The following is a 17,579-nucleotide window of genomic DNA, read 5'->3' on the forward strand; positions in this document are numbered from 1 at the left end:
GTTGATGCTTGGCGTCTTTTGCATCCTTCAGATAAAGATTATACTTTTTACTCACCCCCACATAATTCACACTCTCGAATAGATTGCCTCTGCGTGAGCCATGCTCATCTAGATCTATTGATTGATGCGACCATCGGCCAAATAACAATATCGGACCATGCCCCAATTACGCTCACACTTTCTCTCCGTCATCCTCCCCCCAAACACTGGCGCTGGCGATTCAATGAACAACTCCTCCGGGACCCTGTTTGTAGAGCCCAAATTGAGACAGCAATAGATGACTACATCTCTTTGAACGCAACTGGCGATGTATCCCCGGTTGTACTATGGGAGGCACATAAATGTGTGATTAGAGGCCAGTGCATACAATTAGGCTCGCGTCTGAAAAAACAGAAGGTTGAATGTAGAAATGCCTTACTAGAAAAAATAAAAAAACTGGAACTGACCCACAAGTCTACGTTGGCGTCGGATACTTTTGCCGAACTCCAAACAGCGAGGCAAGCTCTTAATACTTTACTCAGTGACGATACCCGCAGGGCGTTCCGTAAATGCAGACATAAATATCATAGATGGGGAAACAAACCTGGTAAACTTCTGGCACGTGCTCTTAGAGCTCAGAGATCTTTAACGTACATATCTAAACTCACAGGCGCTGACGGGATATCCCGGGCCTCTGATACAGAGATAGCGGAGATTTTCCATAATTATTACTCAGCCTTATACAACCTGACCTCCACGCGGACATCAACTGCACGCAAAGATCACATACGCAACATACAAAAATTTTTAGATGAAATCACTTTCCCGACTCTCCCAACAGACATTGCTCAGGCCCTAGATGACCCTTTTACTGGGGAAGAATTGCTGGCTGCCCTAAAGTCATCTCCTAACGGTAAAAGCCCAGGGCCGGATGGTTTTCCAGTCACGTATTACAAGGCCTTTCAGGAGAAACTCAGCCCCCTTCTTCTTCAGGCCTGCAATGCCATATCATCAACGACTCCTCTATCAGGCCAGTCCTTATGCGCCCATATTACTGTCATCCCAAAAGACTCTAAAGACCCGACGCTCCCTTCCAACTATAGACCGATATCGCTATTAAATGTAGATATTAAATTGTTCGCAAAACTTATGGCTAATCGCCTTAAACCATTACTGCCAGATATACTACACCCTGATCAGGTCGGCTTTGTTATGGGCAGAGAAGCAAGGGACAATACTATTAGAGTCATTGATCTGATAGCGCACGCGCAGATAACTGATACTCCCCTCATGCTCCTTTCCACAGACGCAGAAAAGGCCTTTGATCGGGTGGATTGGGATTTTATGGAGGCAGTGCTTCGGCGCTTGGGTCTGGGAGATGTTTTTCTGCAGAGAATTCTTTCATTATATAGAGCCCCGTCTGCTCGGGTTAGGGTGAATGGCGTTCTTTCTGAACCCATATCAATCTCCAATGGCACACGCCAGGGTTGCCCGCTGTCACCCTTAATTTTTGTTCTATGCATGGAGGCCCTGGCTCGGGCAATTAGATCCAACCCTAACATCACGGGCCTGCGAGTGAGCAAAATTGAACATCGTCTGGCCCTCTTTGCAGACGACCTATTGGCGGTCATAACAAATCCTTTGATTTCCCTACCCAACCTTATGAAAGAATTCATACGGTTCGGAGACATGTCGAATTTTAAAATTAATTATTCAAAATCCATGGCAATGAATGTCACGCTCCCACCTGCCACGGTATCCCTCTTGTCGCAATCATTCCAATTCACATGGCAAAAATCCCATATTTCATATTTAGGAATTCAAATCCCATCGACACTCGCTACTATAGCTAGTATTAACCATACTCCTTTATTGCGCAAACTGCGACAGGAGATGAAGCACTGGCTCACGCAGAGATTCTCATGGCTAGGTCGTATAAATATAGTAAAGATGAACATTCTCCCCAGGTTGCTATACCTTTTCCAAACCATCCCTCTGAAACTTCCCCCACAATTCTTAGCTGAAGCACACAAGGCGATAAGCCATTTCATTTGGGGCGGCCGGAAGCCTAGGTTCAAGCATAGCCATTTATCTAGGCTGAAATCACAAGGCGGGCAACAATTACCTATGATTTCCACATATTACCATGCCACACTACTACATAGAATTATAGACTGGTCTCGCCCCGCTTCCCATAGGAAGCAGTGGGTCGACCTGGAGTCTTCTTCCACTAATCTTAACCTACAGGCAGTGCCCTGGTCCCCTAGATTTAGTCGCTCATCACATCTTACTGTGGGGCCCACATTGGCTCTATGGCGGACACTTCGCTATAAGATGGGACTCACGTCTAAACAAACGTCCCTTATGCCTATATTCGATAATCCATTATTCCCCCCGGGAAGGTCCAATAAGATTGCTTCTAGATGGGGGGGGGCGGGTGTGACTAGGGTGATTCACTTGATTGCACATGGCATACTCAAAACGTTCGCTGAAATACAGAAAACGGGCGATATACCCGCTAAAGACTATTGGTTCTACCTTCAGGTACACCATTTTGTTACATCACAGCGAGAGGCGACAGACCTTTATAAGGCTCTCACTCCCTTTGAATCCATGTGCAGTCAGGAGATAGCCCCCTCACATGTGGTGTCAGGTATCTACAAGATTCTTCGACAGGGTTCTTTTCTTACGGTCCCCTCTTTCTGTGACGCCTGGGATAAAGATATGAAACATCGGGGAATCAAGATCCAATGGGACACACATTGCAGGGTTATGGCACAGTGTTCCACTAGCCTGGACATTGTGGAAACACAATACAAATTACTGACAAGATGGTATAGATGCCCGTCTCTCCTACATAAAATTTACCCCTCAGTTTCTCCCCTATGCTGGCGATGTAGTAAAGATACTCGCACATTGATCCACATATGGTGGGATTGCCCGTTAATTATCCCATTTTGGAATACAATTATGGACCTGTCAACAAAGATTTTGGGAAGCCCGGTCCCACTGGGTCCGGACTTCTGGCTATTGTCACATTCAGATATACACCCTTCTCGCTACAAGAAGTCCCTCCTTAAACACTTAAATAATGCGGCAAGAGCTGTACTCCCGGTGCATTGGAATTCCACTAACCCACCGACAATATGGGAGTGGTTCCAGCGCATTGACTTCTACATGTACATGGAAGATGTTTATTCTGCCGCCTTAGACAAATATTCGGACTATGTGGCTACCTGGTTTCTTTGGATTGACTTTAAGACCACTAAGACCTATGCTGACTACGCACCCTGAATACACACTGACTATGGAAGTTCTTGGGGCCCCCACACTGCCCTCTAAATGTCTTTACATCTGTGGCCTGTTGCCCCCCCCCCCCATTTTTCTTCTCCTTCCTCCCTTCTTCCCCTTGTCCCCCCCTCTTTTTGTTTGTCTCCAAATGTTTTTGCGACTTCACACTTTGTTTGAATACTGTGTTACTATGCAATATTGTTCCGAGGTTGCTCTTTATTCCAGATCCTGTAACTTTTGACGAACGTTGCACAGTTTAGGATAACGTATACGAATCTGTTAATTTCTCTTTTCGCAACCATTTATTGATGTTTTTATATTTACAGTTGATAAAATATGAGACTGTTGTCTACGCTCTATATTTGATATGTATGTTGACATATTTGGAAAATGTTCTATACTACAAAATGAAAAATAAAGAATTTAAAAAAATAAAAAATAAAAAACCTGAACACAACAGTTTTTGCTGCTAAATTGCTATTCAGTAGCAAAAGCAAACACCCAACCATGCTAAACCCCAGGATTGAACAAGACACCCTTAGATCTTCAGTCTAATGTTGTCACAACTGAGCTATTTCGCCAAACTCTACTAATAAGAAATTCTTTTATTGGGGCTAATAATAAAGCAAACTGTAATAACATGAAATGTTCTTGAAGACCAGAACCTGTACACGGCAGTTTCTGCTGCTAAATTGCTATTCTGTAACAAAAAAACAGCAACTAAATATGCCGAAACCCGGGATCGAACCAGGGATTTTTAGATCTTCCATCTAAAGCTCTCCCAACTGCGCTATTTTGGCTAATTGTGAAAGATGTGAAGTCTTATTTGGGGTTTTAGGTTGGGGAAAAAAAGAGCATCAAGTGTTCTTGAAGAGCAACACCTGATAATGAAAGATTCTGCAGGTAAGATCAAAGATCAAGATCAAAACCTGAGCACAACAGTTTTTGCTGCTAAATTGCTATTCAGTAGCAAAAGCAAACACCCAACCATGCTAAACCCCAGGATTGAACAAGACACCCTTAGATCTTCAGTCTAATGTTCTCACAACTGAGCTATTTCGCCAAGCTCTACTAATAAGAAATTCTTTTAATGGGGCTAATAATAATGCAAACTGTAATAACATGAAATGATCTTGAAGACCAGAACCTGAACACGGCAGTTTCTGCTGCTAAATTGCTATTCTGTAACAAAAAAACAGCAACTAAATATGCCGAAACCTGGGATCGAACCAGGGACCTTTAAATCTTCAGTCTAACGCTCTCCCAACTGAGATATTTTGGCTAATTGTGAAAGATGTGAAGCCGTATTTGGGGTTTTAGGTTGGGAAAAAAAGAGCATCAAGTGCTCTTAAAGAACAACACCTGATAATGAAAGATTCTGCTGGTAAATTGCTATTCTGTAACAAAAATACAGCAACTAAACATGCCGAAACCCGGGATCGAAACAGGGACCTTTAGATCTTCAGTCTAACGCTCTCCCAACTGAGCTATAGCGGATAAGTCTGACATTTGGAAAGTCTTTTTTGGTGTTTAAGATAAGGCAAACTGAAAGAACATCACGTGTCCTAGAGGGCAAAACCTGAAAATGAAAGTTTCTGCTGCTAAATTTCTTTTTGCTGAATTGCTACTCAGTAACAAAATGCAAACACCCAAACATGTGGAAACCCACGATCGTACTAGGGATTTTTAGGTCTTCAGTCTATTGCTCTCACAACTGAGCAATTTTGGCAAGCTATACTGATAAGAATGTCATTTTTTGGAGCTATAGATTTTGCAAACTGAAATAACAAAAAATGCTTTTCAAGATCAAAACCTGAACACAACAGTTTTTGCTGCTAAATTGCTATTCAGTAGCAAAAGCAAACACCCAACCATGCTAAACTACAGGATTGAACAAGACACCCTTAGATCTTCAGTCTAATGTTCTCACAACTGAGCTATTTCGCCAAGCTCTACTAATAAGAAATTCTTTTATTGGGGATAATGATAATGCAAACTGTAATAACATGAAATGTTCTTGAAGACCAGAACCTGAACACGGCAGTTTCTGCTGCTAAATTGCTATTCTGTAACAAAAAAACAGCAACTAAATATGCCGAAAACACGGCATCGAACCAGGGACCTTTAGATCTTCAGTCTAACACTCTCCCAACTGAGCTATTTCGGCTAATTGTGAAAGCTGTCAAGTCTTATTTGGGGTTTTAGGTTGGGGTAAAAAAGAGCATCAAGTGTTCTTGAAGAGCAACACCTGATAATGACAGATTCTGCTGGTAAGATCAAAGATCAAGATCAAAACCTGAATACAACAGTTTTTGCTGCTAAATTGCTATTCAGTAGCAAAAGCAAACACCCAACCATGCTAAACCCCAGGATTCAACAAGACACCCTAAGATCTTCAGTCTAATGTTCTCACAACTGAGTTATTTCGCCAAGCTCTACTAATAAGAAATTCTTTTATTGGGGCTAATGATAATGTAAACTGTAATAACATGAAATGTTCTTGAAGACCAGAACCTGAACACGGCAGTTTCTGCTGCTAAATTGCTATTCTGTAACAAAAAAATGCCGAATCCCGGGATCGAACCAGGGACCTTTAGATCTTCAGTCTAACGCTCTCCCAACTGAGCTATTTCGGCTAATTGTGAAAGATGTGAAGTCTTATTTGGGGTTTTAGGTTGGGGGAAAAAAGAGCATCAAGTGTTCTTGAAGAGCAACACCTGATAATGAAAGATTCTGCTGGTAAATTGCTATTCTGTAACAAAAATACAGCAACTAAACATGCCGAAACCAGGGATCGAACCAGGGACCTTTAAATCTTCAATCTAACGCTCTCCCAACTGAGTTATAGCGGATAAGTCTGACATTTGGAAAGTCTTTTTTGGTGTTTAAGATAAGGCAAACTGAAAGCACATCAAGTGTCCTAGAGGGCGAAACCTGAAAATGAAAGTTTCTGCTGCTAAATTTCTTTTTGCTGAATTGCTACTCAGTAACAAAATGCAAACACCCAAACATGTGGAAACCCACGATCGTACTAGGGACTTTTAGGTCTTCAGTCTATTGCTCTCACAACTGAGCTATTTTGGCAAGCTATACTGATAAGAATGTCTTTTTTTTAGCTAAAGATTTTGCAAACTGAAATAACATAAAATGCTTTTCAAGATCAAAACCTGAACACAACAGTTTTTTCTGCTAAATTGCTATTCAGTAGCAAAAGCAAACACCCAACCATGCTAAACCCCAGGATTCAACAAGACACCCTTAGATCTTCAGTCTAATGTTCTCACAGCTGAGCTATTTCGCCAAGCTCTACTAATAAGAAACTCTTTTATTGGGGCTAATAATAATGCAAACTGTAATAACATGAAATGTTCTTGAAGACCAGAACCTGAACACGGCAGTTTCTGCTGCTAAATTGCTATTCTGTAACAAAAAACACAGCAACTAAATATGCCGAAACCCAGGGACCTTTAGACCTTCAGTCTAACGCTCTCCCAAGTGAGCTATTTCGGCTAATTGTGAAAGATGCGAAGTCGTATTTGGGGTTTTAGGTTGGGAGAAAAAAGAGCATCAAGTGTTCTTGAAGAGCAACACCTGATAATGAAAGATTCTGCTGGTAAATTGCTATTCTGTAACAAAAATACAGCAACTAAACATGCCGAAACCCAGGATCGAAACAGGGACCTTTAGATCTTCAGTCTAATGCTCTCCCAACTGACATTTGGAAAGTCTTTTTTGGTGTTTAAGATAAGGCAAACTGAAAGAACATCAAGTGTCCTAGAGGGCGAAACCTGAAAATGAAAGTTTCTGCTGCTAAATTTCTTTTTGCTGAATTGCTACTCAGTAACAAAATGCAAACACCCAAACATGTGGAAACCCACGATCGTACTAGGGATTTTTAGGTCTTCAGTCTATTGCTCTCACAACTGAGCTATTTTGGCAAGCTATACTGATAAGAATGTCATTTTTTGGAGCTATAGATTTTGCAAACTGAAATAACAAAAAATGCTTTTCAAGATCAAAACCTGAACGCAACAGTTTTTGCTGCTAAATTGCTATTCAGTAGCAAAAGCAAGCACCCAACCATGCTAAACTACAGGATTGAACAAGACACCCATAGATCTTCAGTCTAATGTTCTCACAACTGAGCTATTTCGCCAAGCTCTACTAATAAGAAATTCTTTTATTGGGGCTAATGATAATGCAAACTGTAATAACATGAAATGTTCTTGAAGACCAGAACCTGAACACGGCAGTTTCTGCTGCTAAATTGCTATTCTGTAACAACAAAAAAGCAACTAAATATGCCGAAACCCAGGGACCTTCAGATCTTCAGTCTAACACTCTCAAAACTGAGCTATTTCGGTTAATTGTGAAAGATATGAAGTCTTATTTGGGGTTTAGGGTGTTTAAGATAAGGCAAACTGAAAGCACATCAAGTGTCCTAGAGGGCGAAACCTGAAAATGAAAGTTTCTGCTTCTAAATTTCTTTTTGCTGAATTGCTACTCAGTAACAAAATGCAAACACCCAAACATGTGGAAACCCACGATCGTACTAGGGACTTTAAGGTCTTCAGTCTATTGCTCTCACAACTGAGCTATTTTGGCAAGCTATACTGATAATAAAGTCTTTTTTTTTGGAGCTAAAGATTTTGCAAACTGAAATAACATAAAATGCTTTTCAAGATCAAAACCTGAACACAACAGTTTTTGCTGCTAAATTGCTATTCAGTAGCAAAAGCAAACACCCAACCATGCTAAACCCCAGGATTGAACAAGACACCCTTAGATCTTCAGTCTAATGTTGTCACAACTGAGCTATTTCGCCAAGCTCTACTAATAAGAAATTATTTTATTGGGGCTAATAATAATGCAAACTGTAATAACATGAAATGATCTTGAAGACCAGAACCTGAACACGGCAGTTTCTGCTGCTAAATTGCTATTTTGTAACAAAAAAAACAGCAACTAAATATGCCGAAAACCCGGCATCGAACCAGGGACCTTTAGATCTCCAGTCTAACGCTCTCCCAACTGAGCTATTTTGGCTTTTCGTGAAAGATGTAAAGTCTTAATTGGGGTTTTAGGTTGGGGAAAAAAAGAGCATCAAGCGTTCTTGAAGAGCAACACCTGATAATGAAAGATTCTGCAGGTAAATTGCTATTCTGTAACAAAAACACAGCAACTAAATATGCCGAAACCCGGGATCGAACCAGGGACCTTTAGATTTTCAGTCTAAAGCTCTCCCAACTGAGCTATTTCGACTAATTATGAAAGATGTGAAGTTGTATTTGGGGTTTTAGGTTGGGGAAAAAAAGAGCATCAAGTGTTCTTGAAGAGCAACACCTGATAATGAAAGATTCTGCTGGTAAATTGCTATTCTGTAACAAAAATACAGCAACTAAACATGCCGAAACCCGGGATCAAACCAGGGACCTTTAAATCTTCAATCTAACGCTCTCCCAACTGAGCTATTGTGGCTAAGTCTGACATTTGGAAAGTCTTTTTTGGTGTTTAAGATAAGGCAAACTGAAAGCACATCAAGTGTCCTAGAGGGCGAAACCTGAAATGAAAGTTTCTGCTGCTAAATTTCTTTTTGCTGAATTGCTACTCAGTAACAAAATGCAAACACCCAAACATGTGGAAACCCACGATCGTACTAGGGACTTTTAGGTCTTCAGTCTATTGCTCTCACAACTGAGCTATTTTGGCAAGCTATACTGATAAGAATGTCTTTTTTTTTAGCTAAAGATTTTGCAAACTGAAATAACATAAAATGCTTTTCAAGATCAAAACCTGAACACAACAGTTTTTGCTGCTAAATTGCTTTTCAGTAGCAAAAGCAAACACCCAACCATGCTAAACCCCAGGATTCAACAAGACACCCATAGATCTTCAGTCTAATGTTCTCACAACTGAGCTATTTCAGGACTTGGCCTGCTTGCAATTGTGAAGAATGCAATTGTTAAGAATATGATTTAAGAATGGAGTTAGAACCGGAACTGAAAACCATTTCTCCTCTCTTCACAGGTAAAAACACCATCTTCATGCTTGTATATCTGAGTCTCTCATCTCTCTCTGGCTACACTTTTCACACCCCAAGGAAGTTTGTCTGCAAATGTCTGTGATCCTTCTTCAATGCAAAATAACCTCTGTTAATTAGCTGAACTTCTGATTGCATACCTCCCCCTTTGCCAACTGATATAGTTGGAGCATTTAAGAGCAATATTATCAAGGCCTGCAGTCAGGACTTGGCCTGCTTGCAATTGTGAAGAATGCAATTGTTAAGAATATGATTTAAGAATGGAGTTAGAACCGGAGTTTGAACTGGATTTGGACTACGCTAAAATCTCGAATAATACAATTTCCCCAAACACTGCAACTCGGGACCATCATGTGGCCTCTCCTCACCTCTGCCTTGAGAACACCAGGACCAATGCCTACTACTTCTCTGTCCAAGAACATCATGACTGCCCCCAAGACTACCCCTCAAGCTGAGCAGGGAACTGAGGGGCGTGCGCATCAGGACCAGATTTTGCTGGGTCAGTTCCATTGGACATTAGTGTGCACTCCACATTCTTACACCCACCCGCACTGCTCCCCACACTCTCACACACACCCGCACTGCTCTCATGAGACCAGGACATTTATCATTTTCACAAATAAATGTTTTCCTGCAAATTGGTCTTTCTCTTCTTTCTTCTTACAGGGTACTTTCCCCCCACTGTGTGCTATTCCTGTAATGTGTACCTCCATTGGTTGCACACCCTGCCAGCAGTAACCTACACAGTGCGCCTCACATGGCTGCCTCGGATGGTTCCTCCATGGGCAGGGTGTGCTTCATTTGGATCTTTCCATGCAGGGTATAGCATACTCCTACACTCGTGTCAGTTTTCCCGTGAATGCATTTGGCCCTTGTATGGCTCATCTCCCACTGTGTAACCTTCGTAGTGCGCCCAACATGGCTGCCTTATCTGGTAAACTTGTGGATGGGATGAAAAATACATGGACCTGATGGTTTTACTGGAACCCTACTCTGAACCTAAGGACTCTGCAATCTCCCCGTTTTGTGTTCTCTTCTAGGGGTGGACTATTCCACCCTGGGTAATCCTACGCAGAGCGCCTAAGATGGCTGCCGCACCTGGTACCTTGTGAGGGTGGAATACACAACCCCTGGAGGTTATTACCCAAAATGCTTACACCAACCCTGCATTATGCTTTCTGTCTTTATTGTCTGTGTGGTTTATCTTTTGATGTAATACTTAAATCTTCTGTATTATGTGCATTGTTTGAGTTCTAGTTGGCGCCGCGGATGGCTGCCTCGGTGCTGCTCTGCCAAGCAGCCTTTGTGTTTAGTCCTAAATGTATAATATGTCTAATATGTTGAGTCTATTGTACAGTTGCAATGTGCAGTATCAACTCATACGTGTAATGTGTGTAATGTATGCTATGTTCTTCCCCCTTCGTATGCTATGTATTCCCCCTTCATGTTGCTGCTTGGCGATGCATTGTACCACAAAGAATTCCTAGTGTACGTGAGTACACCTGGCCAATAAAGCTGATTCTGATTCTGATTTCGCCAAGCTCTACTAATAAGAAATTATTTTATTGGGGCTAATAATAATGCAAACTGTAATAACATGAAATGTTCTTGAAGACCAGAACCTGAACACGGCAGTTTCTGCTGCTAAATTGCTATTCTGTAACAAAAAACACAGCAACTAAATATGCCGAAACCCAGGATCGAACCAGGGACCTTTAGATTTTCAGTCTAACGCTCTCCCAACTGAGCTATTTCGGCTAATTGTGAAAAATGTGACGTCGTATTTGGGGTTTTAGGTTGGGGAAAAAAAGAGCATCAAGTGTTCTTGAAGAGCAATACCTGATAATGAAAGATTCTGCTGGTAAATTGCTATTCTGTAACAAAAATACAGCAACTAAACATGCCGAATCCCAGGATCGAACCAGGGACCTTTAGATCTTCAGTCTAATCCTCTCCCAACTGAGCTATTGCGGCTAAGTCTAACATTTGGAAAGTCTTTTTTGGTGTTTAAGATAAGGCAAACTGAAAGCACATCAAGTGTCCTAGAGGGCGAAACCTGAAATGAAAGTTTCTGCTGCTAAATTTCTTTTTGCTGAATTGCTACTCAGTAACAAAATACAAACACCCAAACATGTGGAAAATCACGATCGTACTAGGGACTTTAAGGTCTTCAGTCTATTGCTCTCACAACTGAGCTATTTTGGCAAGCTATACTGATAAGAATTTCTTTTTTTGGAGCTAAAGGTTTTGCAAACTGAAATAACATAAAATGCTTTTCAAGATCAAAACCTGAACACAACAGTTTTTGCTGCTAAATTGCTATTCAGTAGCAAAAGCAAACACCCAACCATGCTAAACCCCAGGATTCAACAAGACACCCTTAGATCTTCAGTCTAATGTTCTCACAGCTGAGCTATTTCGCCAAGCTCTACTAATAAGAAATTATTTTATTGGGGCTAATAATAATGCAAACTGTAATAACATGAAATGTTCTTGAAGACCAGAACCTGAACACGGCAGTTTCTGCTGCTAAATTGCTATTCTGTAACAAAAAACACAGCAACTAAATATGCCGAAACCCGGGACCTTTAGACCTTCAGTCTAACGCTCTCCCAAGTGAGCTATTTTGGCTAATTGTGAAAGATGCAAAGTCGTATTTGGGGTTTTAGGTTGGGAGAAAAAAGAGCATCAAGTTTTCTTGAAGAGCAATACCTGATAATGAAAGATTCTGCTGGTAAATTGCTATTCTGTAACAAAAATACAGCAACTAAACATGCCGAAACCCGGGATCGAAACAGGGACCTTTAGATCTTCAGTCTAACGCTCTCCCAACTGAGCTATAGCGGATAAGTCTGACATTTGGAAAGTCTTTTTTGGTGTTTAAGATAAGGCAAACTGAAAGAACATCACGTGTCCTAGAGGGCAAAACCTGAAAATGAAAGTTTCTGCTGCTAAATTTCTTTTTGCTGAATTGCTACTCAGTAACAAAATGCAAACACCCAAACATGTGGAAACCCACGATCGTACTAGGGATTTTTAGGTCTTCAGTCTATTGCTCTCACAACTGAGCAATTTTGGCAAGCTATACTGATAAGAATGTCATTTTTTGGAGCTATAGATTTTGCAAACTGAAATAACAAAAAATGCTTTTCAAGATCAAAACCTGAACACAACAGTTTTTGCTGCTAAATTGCTATTCAGTAGCAAAAGCAAACACCCAACCATGCTAAACTACAGGATTGAACAAGACACCCTTAGATCTTCAGTCTAATGTTCTCACAACTGAGCTATTTCGCCAAGCTCTACTAATAAGAAATTCTTTTATTGGGGATAATGATAATGCAAACTGTAATAACATGAAATGTTCTTGAAGACCAGAACCTGAACACGGCAGTTTCTGCTGCTAAATTGCTATTCTGTAACAAAAAAACAGCAACTAAATATGCCGAAAACACGGCATCGAACGAGGGACCTTTAGATCTTCAGTCTAACACTCTCCCAACTGAGCTATTTCGGCTAATTGTGAAAGCTGTCAAGTCTTATTTGGGGTTTTAGGTTGGGGTAAAAAAGAGCATCAAGTGTTCTTGAAGAGCAACACCTGATAATGACAGATTCTGCTGGTAAGATCAAAGATCAAGATCAAAACCTGAATACAACAGTTTTTGCTGCTAAATTGCTATTCAGTAGCAAAAGCAAACACCCAACCATGCTAAACCCCAGGATTCAACAAGACACCCTAAGATCTTCAGTCTAATGTTCTCACAACTGAGTTATTTCGCCAAGCTCTACTAATAAGAAATTCTTTTATTGGGGCTAATGATAATGTAAACTGTAATAACATGAAATGTTCTTGAAGACCAGAACCTGAACACGGCAGTTTCTGCTGCTAAATTGCTATTCTGTAACAAAAAAATGCCGAATCCCGGGATCGAACCAGGGACCTTTAGATCTTCAGTCTAACGCTCTCCCAACTGAGCTATTTCGGCTAATTGTGAAAGATGTGAAGTCTTATTTGGGGTTTTAGGTTGGGGGAAAAAAGAGCATCAAGTGTTCTTGAAGAGCAACACCTGATAATGAAAGATTCTGCTGGTAAATTGCTATTCTGTAACAAAAATACAGCAACTAAACATGCCGAAACCAGGGATCGAACCAGGGACCTTTAAATCTTCAATCTAACGCTCTCCCAACTGAGTTATAGCGGATAAGTCTGACATTTGGAAAGTCTTTTTTGGTGTTTAAGATAAGGCAAACTGAAAGCACATCAAGTGTCCTAGAGGGCGAAACCTGAAAATGAAAGTTTCTGCTGCTAAATTTCTTTTTGCTGAATTGCTACTCAGTAACAAAATGCAAACACCCAAACATGTGGAAACCCACGATCGTACTAGGGACTTTTAGGTCTTCAGTCTATTGCTCTCACAACTGAGCTATTTTGGCAAGCTATACTGATAAGAATGTCTTTTTTTTAGCTAAAGATTTTGCAAACTGAAATAACATAAAATGCTTTTCAAGATCAAAACCTGAACACAACAGTTTTTTCTGCTAAATTGCTATTCAGTAGCAAAAGCAAACACCCAACCATGCTAAACCCCAGGATTCAACAAGACACCCTTAGATCTTCAGTCTAATGTTCTCACAGCTGAGCTATTTCGCCAAGCTCTACTAATAAGAAACTCTTTTATTGGGGCTAATAATAATGCAAACTGTAATAACATGAAATGTTCTTGAAGACCAGAACCTGAACACGGCAGTTTCTGCTGCTAAATTGCTATTCTGTAACAAAAAACACAGCAACTAAATATGCCGAAACCCAGGGACCTTTAGACCTTCAGTCTAACGCTCTCCCAAGTGAGCTATTTCGGCTAATTGTGAAAGATGCGAAGTCGTATTTGGGGTTTTAGGTTGGGAGAAAAAAGAGCATCAAGTGTTCTTGAAGAGCAACACCTGATAATGAAAGATTCTGCTGGTAAATTGCTATTCTGTAACAAAAATACAGCAACTAAACATGCCGAAACCCAGGATCGAAACAGGGACCTTTAGATCTTCAGTCTAATGCTCTCCCAACTGACATTTGGAAAGTCTTTTTTGGTGTTTAAGATAAGGCAAACTGAAAGAACATCAAGTGTCCTAGAGGGCGAAACCTGAAAATGAAAGTTTCTGCTGCTAAATTTCTTTTTGCTGAATTGCTACTCAGTAACAAAATGCAAACACCCAAACATGTGGAAACCCACGATCGTACTAGGGATTTTTAGGTCTTCAGTCTATTGCTCTCACAACTGAGCTATTTTGGCAAGCTATACTGATAAGAATGTCATTTTTTGGAGCTATAGATTTTGCAAACTGAAATAACAAAAAATGCTTTTCAAGATCAAAACCTGAACGCAACAGTTTTTGCTGCTAAATTGCTATTCAGTAGCAAAAGCAAGCACCCAACCATGCTAAACCCCAGGATTCAACAAGACACCCTTAGATCTTCAGTCTAATGTTCTCACAGCTGAGCTATTTCGCCAAGCTCTACTAAAAAGAAATTCTTTTATTGGGGATAATGATAATGCAAACTGTAATAACATGAAATGTTCTTGAAGACCAGAACCTGAACACGGCAGTTTCTGCTGCTAAATTGCTATTCTGTAACAACAAAAAAGCAACTAAATATGCCGAAACCCAGGGACCTTCAGATCTTCAGTCTAACACTCTCAAAACTGAGCTATTTCGGTTAATTGTGAAAGATATGAAGTCTTATTTGGGGTTTAGGGTGTTTAAGATAAGGCAAACTGAAAGCACATCAAGTGTCCTAGAGGGCGAAACCTGAAAATGAAAGTTTCTGCTTCTAAATTTCTTTTTGCTGAATTGCTACTCAGTAACAAAATGCAAACACCCAAACATGTGGAAACCCACGATCGTACTAGGGACTTTAAGGTCTTCAGTCTATTGCTCTCACAACTGAGCTATTTTGGCAAGCTATACTGATAATAAAGTCTTTTTTTTTGGAGCTAAAGATTTTGCAAACTGAAATAACATAAAATGCTTTTCAAGATCAAAACCTGAACACAACAGTTTTTGCTGCTAAATTGCTATTCAGTAGCAAAAGCAAACACCCAACCATGCTAAACCCCAGGATTGAACAAGACACCCTTAGATCTTCAGTCTAATGTTGTCACAACTGAGCTATTTCGCCAAGCTCTACTAATAAGAAATTATTTTATTGGGGCTAATAATAATGCAAACTGTAATAACATGAAATGATCTTGAAGACCAGAACCTGAACACGGCAGTTTCTGCTGCTAAATTGCTATTTTGTAACAAAAAAAACAGCAACTAAATATGCCGAAAACCCGGCATCGAACCAGGGACCTTTAGATCTTCAGTCTAACGCTCTCCCAACTGAGCTATTTTGGCTTTTCGTGAAAGATGTAAAGTCTTAATTGGGGTTTTAGGTTGGGGAAAAAAAGAGCATCAAGCGTTCTTGAAGAGCAACACCTGATAATGAAAGATTCTGCAGGTAAATTGCTATTCTGTAACAAAAACACAGCAACTAAATATGCCGAAACCCGGGATCGAACCAGGGACCTTTAGATTTTCAGTCTAAAGCTCTCCCAACTGAGCTATTTCGACTAATTATGAAAGATGTGAAGTTGTATTTGGGGTTTTAGGTTGGGGAAAAAAAGAGCATCAAGTGTTCTTGAAGAGCAACACCTGATAATGAAAGATTCTGCTGGTAAATTGCTATTCTGTAACAAAAATACAGCAACTAAACATGCCGAAACCCGGGATCAAACCAGGGACCTTTAAATCTTCAATCTAACGCTCTCCCAACTGAGCTATTGTGGCTAAGTCTGACATTTGGAAAGTCTTTTTTGGTGTTTAAGATAAGGCAAACTGAAAGCACATCAAGTGTCCTAGAGGGCGAAACCTGAAATGAAAGTTTCTGCTGCTAAATTTCTTTTTGCTGAATTGCTACTCAGTAACAAAATGCAAACACCCAAACATGTGGAAACCCACGATCGTACTAGGGACTTTTAGGTCTTCAGTCTATTGCTCTCACAACTGAGCTATTTTGGCAAGCTATACTGATAAGAATGTCTTTTTTTTTAGCTAAAGATTTTGCAAACTGAAATAACATAAAATGCTTTTCAAGATCAAAACCTGAACACAACAGTTTTTGCTGCTAAATTGCTTTTCAGTAGCAAAAGCAAACACCCAACCATGCTAAACCCCAGGATTCAACAAGACACCCATAGATCTTCAGTCTAATGTTCTCACAACTGAGCTATTTCAGGACTTGGCCTGCTTGCAATTGTGAAGAATGCAATTGTTAAGAATATGATTTAAGAATGGAGTTAGAACCGGAACTGAAAACCATTTCTCCTCTCTTCACAGGTAAAAACACCATCTTCATGCTTGTATATCTGAGTCTCTCATCTCTCTCTGGCTACACTTTTCACACCCCAAGGAAGTTTGTCTGCAAATGTCTGTGATCCTTCTTCAATGCAAAATAACCTCTGTTAATTAGCTGAACTTCTGATTGCATACCTCCCCCTTTGCCAACTGATATAGTTGGAGCATTTAAGAGCAATATTATCAAGGCCTGCAGTCAGGACTTGGCCTGCTTGCAATTGTGAAGAATGCAATTGTTAAGAATATGATTTAAGAATGGAGTTAGAACCGGAGTTTGAACTGGATTTGGACTACGCTAAAATCTCGAATAATACAATTTCCCCAAACACTGCAACTCGGGACCATCATGTGGCCTCTCCTCACCTCTGCCTTGAGAACACCAGGACCAATGCCTACTACTTCTCTGTCCAAGAACATCATGACTGCCCCCAAGACTACCCCTCAAGCTGAGCAGGGAACTGAGGGGCGTGCGCATCAGGACCAGATTTTGCTGGGTCAGTTCCATTGGACATTAGTGTGCACTCCACATTCTTACACCCACCCGCACTGCTCCCCACACTCTCACACACACCCGCACTGCTCTCATGAGACCAGGACATTTATCATTTTCACAAATAAATGTTTTCCTGCAAATTGGTCTTTCTCTTCTTTCTTCTTACAGGGTACTTTCCCCCCACTGTGTGCTATTCCTGTAATGTGTACCTCCATTGGTTGCACACCCTGCCAGCAGTAACCTACACAGTGCGCCTCACATGGCTGCCTCGGATGGTTCCTCCATGGGCAGGGTGTGCTTCATTTGGATCTTTCCATGCAGGGTATAGCATACTCCTACACTCGTGTCAGTTTTCCCGTGAATGCATTTGGCCCTTGTATG

General features: G+C 40.7%; 14 non-coding genes across 14 annotated transcripts; all 14 read right to left on the bottom strand.

Annotated features, from left to right (window-relative positions):
* Positions 1-4,479: 4,479 nt before the first annotated feature.
* On the bottom strand, positions 4,480-4,552 carry TRNAF-GAA (transfer RNA phenylalanine (anticodon GAA)). The gene has a single exon. It is a non-coding gene; the product is annotated as a tRNA-Phe (tRNA).
* Positions 4,553-4,694: 142 nt separating this feature from the next.
* On the bottom strand, positions 4,695-4,764 carry TRNAF-GAA (transfer RNA phenylalanine (anticodon GAA)). Its single transcript has one exon. It is a non-coding gene; the product is annotated as a tRNA-Phe (tRNA).
* Positions 4,765-5,363: 599 nt separating this feature from the next.
* Positions 5,364-5,437, bottom strand: TRNAF-GAA (transfer RNA phenylalanine (anticodon GAA)). Its single transcript has one exon. It is a non-coding gene; the product is annotated as a tRNA-Phe (tRNA).
* A 396-nt stretch (positions 5,438-5,833) lies between these two features.
* TRNAF-GAA (transfer RNA phenylalanine (anticodon GAA)) lies at positions 5,834-5,906 on the bottom strand. The gene has a single exon. It is a non-coding gene; the product is annotated as a tRNA-Phe (tRNA).
* A 2,336-nt stretch (positions 5,907-8,242) lies between these two features.
* Positions 8,243-8,316, bottom strand: TRNAS-GGA (transfer RNA serine (anticodon GGA)). Its single transcript has one exon. It is a non-coding gene; the product is annotated as a tRNA-Ser (tRNA).
* Positions 8,317-8,459: 143 nt separating this feature from the next.
* On the bottom strand, positions 8,460-8,532 carry TRNAF-GAA (transfer RNA phenylalanine (anticodon GAA)). Its single transcript has one exon. It is a non-coding gene; the product is annotated as a tRNA-Phe (tRNA).
* A 143-nt stretch (positions 8,533-8,675) lies between these two features.
* TRNAF-GAA (transfer RNA phenylalanine (anticodon GAA)) lies at positions 8,676-8,748 on the bottom strand. Its single transcript has one exon. It is a non-coding gene; the product is annotated as a tRNA-Phe (tRNA).
* A 2,247-nt stretch (positions 8,749-10,995) lies between these two features.
* TRNAF-GAA (transfer RNA phenylalanine (anticodon GAA)) lies at positions 10,996-11,068 on the bottom strand. The gene has a single exon. It is a non-coding gene; the product is annotated as a tRNA-Phe (tRNA).
* A 1,016-nt stretch (positions 11,069-12,084) lies between these two features.
* TRNAF-GAA (transfer RNA phenylalanine (anticodon GAA)) lies at positions 12,085-12,154 on the bottom strand. Its single transcript has one exon. It is a non-coding gene; the product is annotated as a tRNA-Phe (tRNA).
* A 599-nt stretch (positions 12,155-12,753) lies between these two features.
* TRNAF-GAA (transfer RNA phenylalanine (anticodon GAA)) lies at positions 12,754-12,827 on the bottom strand. Its single transcript has one exon. It is a non-coding gene; the product is annotated as a tRNA-Phe (tRNA).
* Positions 12,828-13,223: 396 nt separating this feature from the next.
* On the bottom strand, positions 13,224-13,296 carry TRNAF-GAA (transfer RNA phenylalanine (anticodon GAA)). The gene has a single exon. It is a non-coding gene; the product is annotated as a tRNA-Phe (tRNA).
* A 2,336-nt stretch (positions 13,297-15,632) lies between these two features.
* On the bottom strand, positions 15,633-15,706 carry TRNAF-GAA (transfer RNA phenylalanine (anticodon GAA)). Its single transcript has one exon. It is a non-coding gene; the product is annotated as a tRNA-Phe (tRNA).
* A 143-nt stretch (positions 15,707-15,849) lies between these two features.
* Positions 15,850-15,922, bottom strand: TRNAF-GAA (transfer RNA phenylalanine (anticodon GAA)). Its single transcript has one exon. It is a non-coding gene; the product is annotated as a tRNA-Phe (tRNA).
* Positions 15,923-16,065: 143 nt separating this feature from the next.
* TRNAF-GAA (transfer RNA phenylalanine (anticodon GAA)) lies at positions 16,066-16,138 on the bottom strand. Its single transcript has one exon. It is a non-coding gene; the product is annotated as a tRNA-Phe (tRNA).
* Positions 16,139-17,579: the final 1,441 nt, after the last annotated feature.

This window comes from Pseudophryne corroboree, chromosome 4, assembly GCF_028390025.1.
Source record: "Pseudophryne corroboree isolate aPseCor3 chromosome 4, aPseCor3.hap2, whole genome shotgun sequence".
In the NCBI taxonomy this organism is placed as follows: domain Eukaryota; kingdom Metazoa; phylum Chordata; class Amphibia; order Anura; family Myobatrachidae; genus Pseudophryne; species Pseudophryne corroboree.